We start from the raw sequence: 3,808 nt of genomic DNA on the forward strand, positions 1-3,808 counted from the left end.
GTTCAGCCACTGTGGAAAGCAGTGTGGAGGTTTCTTAAAGAAATGAAAATAGACCTTCCCAACGATCCCGCCATACCACTTCTGGGCATCTACCCTGAACATCATAACCAGGATATGATAAGGACACCTGCTCAGCTATGTTCATCTCTGCACTATTCACAATAGCCAGGCGATGGAAACAATCCAGATGCCCTACTGCAGATGAATGGATACAGAAAATGTGGTATATATACACAATGGAATTCTACAGAGCCAACAGACAAGATAAAATAATGGCATTCGCAGGGAAGTAGATGAATCTAGAGCGAATCATGTTGAGTGAGACAAGTCAAGACCTAAGGAACAAAAGTTGCATGGTATCCATAATATGTGGCTATTAAATCCAAAGAGTACAAGAGAGAGGACTCAAAATCTGCATACCCAATGCTATAGACATGGTAATGGAAATATAAACATAACTATATAGATATAAAAACCTATGACTATATAGACATGTTTTTTTTCTAAAATTAATATGGTTCTATGACCTACAAACCCTTAGCCTAGTTTTGATTATGTTCTAAATACTAAGTCCCAGTGATTGTAAATAGAGATTCCCTTCTTGAATACTCATTTGTTAAACCTGTCATTTAAAATATGATATAAAAATCAATGTTAATAAAGAAAAAAAATCTCAGGGACAGGCCAGGAGTGTGGCCCATTGGTAGAATACTTGCCTAGTATGCACGGAGTTCTGGGTTTAATTCCTCAGTACCATATAACAGAAAAAGCCAGAAGTGGTGCCATAGCTCAAGTTGTAGAGAGCTAGCCCTGAGCAAAAATGCTCAAGGAGAGTGTCCAGGCACTGAGTTCAAGCCCTAGGACTGGCAAAAAAAAGTTCAGGGACCACCCCAGACTCTGAGCTCATGCCTCAGGATCAGCATCAAAAAAAAAAACAAAAACCTGGGCACCCTGTAATCCTAGCTCCTCAGGAGGCTGAGATTTGAGGATAATGATTCAGACCAACCCAAGTACTAAAGTCTGTGACACGCAACTCCAACTAACCACCAGAAAACTGGAAGTGGCACTATGGCTCAAGTGGTAGAGTGATAGTCTTGAGCTGAAAAGCTCATGGACAACACCATGCCCGGATTTCAAGCCCCACTATGAACTAAGTAAATAAATAAAGCAAAGAAAATATTTGAATCTGGCCGGGAGTTTGGCCTAGTGGTTAAAGTGCTTGCCTAGCATGCATGAAGACCCGGGTTCGATTCCTCGGTACCACATATAGAAAAAAGCCGGAAGTGGTGCTGAGACTCAAGTGGTAGAGCTCTAGCCTTGAGAAAGTCCAAGGACAGTGCTCAGGCCCTGAGCTCAAGCCCAGGACTGGCAAAAAAAAAAAAGAAAATATTTGAATCTTATAAAACACAATGGGTGATTATAGTTTAAAGTAACCTATACTTGTCAAAGGTCAAGCAGAGAGGAACTCAAAGCCTCCAAACAGGGAAATGACAAAGAGGTAGAAATCCTGATAACACTGATTTCATTAGAACACACTGGATCTGTTAATAAAGTACAATAACAAAGACATTAGTAATTATGTTAAAGTACATTATACATTAGTAAATATTAGTATAATCATTCAATGAAAAATAAAAAGAAAAATCAAAAGAAAATTATAATTAGGAGAGGACACTGAGAAGACATGGCAATTTAACATAATGCCTGACCTCTGACTAGGAACAGGATTTTTAGAGAGTACACATGAAGGGGCTTGGAGCATAGACTAGTGGTAGCGTGATCATTTAGCATGCACTGGGTTCGATTCCCTGGAAACACATACCCAGAAAAAGCAGGAAATGGCTCAAGTGGCAGAGTGCTATCCTTGAGCAAAAGAGTCCAAAAACAGTGCCCAGGCCCTAAGTCCAAGCCCCAGGACTGAGAGCACATATGAAGGACATTACTGGGAACATCAGCATATGTTTCCTGTAGTCATGGGTTAGTGCTCTATACCACATCAATATTCAAGATTTTTGTGGTAATTACTGCATTGAGGTGTTGTACACTAGTTTGTGTCTGCATGATAGTCTTGGGGCAAAGCCTATGCACTGAACTTTTTTCTCACTTTATTGCTTCAGCCACAACTTCACTTCTGGATTATTGGTGAATAATTGGATGTAAAAGTCTCAAGAAAGTAGAACTGTGACTCAGGGTTAGGATTGTAGCCTTGAGCTGAAGAGCTCAAGGACTGTGCCCAGGCCCAGAGTTCAAGCCCCATGACACACACAAAAAAAAACAAATTTAAAAGCAGGGCCGGGAGTTTGGCCTAGTGGTAGAGTGCTTGCCTCGTATGCATGAAGACCCAGGTTCGATTCCTCTGTACCACATACATAGAAAAAAGCAGGAAATGGTCCTGAGGCTCAAGTGGTAGAGCTCTAGCTTTGAGAAATTCCAAGGACAGTGCTTAGACCCTGAGCTCAAGCCCAGGACTGGCAAAATAAAAGTCTCAAGAACTTTTCGTCTGGGATGAATTCAAACTTCCATTCTCAGATCTCAGCCTCCTGAATAGGTAAAATTACAGGTTCGTGAGCCACTGATGGCCAGGTTGAAAAGTTCTTTTTTCTCTTTTGTTTTTTCCAATCCTGAGCTTGAACTCAGGGCCTAGGCACTGTCCTTTGGCTTTCTCAAGGCTAGCACTCTACCATTTGAACCACAGCACCACTTCCAGCTTTTTCTGTGTATATGGTGCCGAGGAATTGAACCCAGGGCTTCATGCATGCTAGTTGAGCAATCTACCACTAGGCCACTCTACCACCCTGGTCCTGAAAACTGTTCTTAAGACAAACACATAATGAAATATTTAAAGATAATATCTCCTAATACTTTGAGCAACCTCAGTGACTCTGGATATAATTTTAAATAGACAGTTTTAACTATCTGAATGAGAAGAGTTAGGTAATACAAAGCAACTAAAATATTCTGAAGGGAGAAAGAGAGGAAGAATGCTAGGAATCATCAAAGAATGATCAGGACAACAGGAAGGCACAAAGAGACCAAGGAAACAGAGACCATTCCAAATCCATCCCTGTCTTCCTGAAAGGGAAAAATGAGGCTGAAGGTGCCTTTACAAGGTAGGATGGATAACCCAAGCAGCAATTCTAGATACACAAGTTCATACCTCAAATAAGCTTTTCACCTACTGTGGCCCGGATGAGACAGATGCCACTCTGGAAGGCTAGCCTCAATGAAGAAAGACATTCTGTCTCAGAGAGCAATGAAAAGTAATTATCTTGAGAGTGTGCCTATGGATTAAGACAGAGGTGCTCTGGGAACTTCAAAACATAAATCTACATGGCTCTGGGAGACTTGGGACCCTCTAAATTCTAATGTGTGTGAGATGGCCATGAAGGATTGTCCAAGAGAGAAAGAGGGTCTGATGGATACACAAAGAAGTTTCAGCATGAAGGGGTGAAGGGCACTTAGTGTTCAGAGGCCACAGCCTTCTTAGTCAAGAGCAACTCCCATTTGATTCAGGCAGAAGCAAAGGACCAATCCTATTCTGGAGTGAGCCATCACTCTCCAGGGCCTATCTCCTGGGTATGCATTTGTGGAAGATGACGTGGGCCAGAGCCCACATCAAACCCACAGCCTCCTCTTCTCCAGAAGTAGAAGTGTAAATCCAGTCTGTAACTATGGAAACCATAATCACAAAGACCAGCAGGCAAATGATTTGTCCCTCAACTCTCCATCAGCCAGTACAGAACTCACTGCTGCCTCTGCTCCCCTAGGTTGGATGCCTTTCAGTGTTGCCTTGGGCTTAAATGCTTTG

The sequence above is a fragment of the Megascapheus bottae genome, chromosome X, assembly GCF_031878675.1.
Source record: "Megascapheus bottae isolate mThoBot1 chromosome X, mThoBot2.hap1, whole genome shotgun sequence".
Taxonomy (NCBI): Eukaryota; Metazoa; Chordata; class Mammalia; order Rodentia; family Geomyidae; genus Megascapheus; species Megascapheus bottae.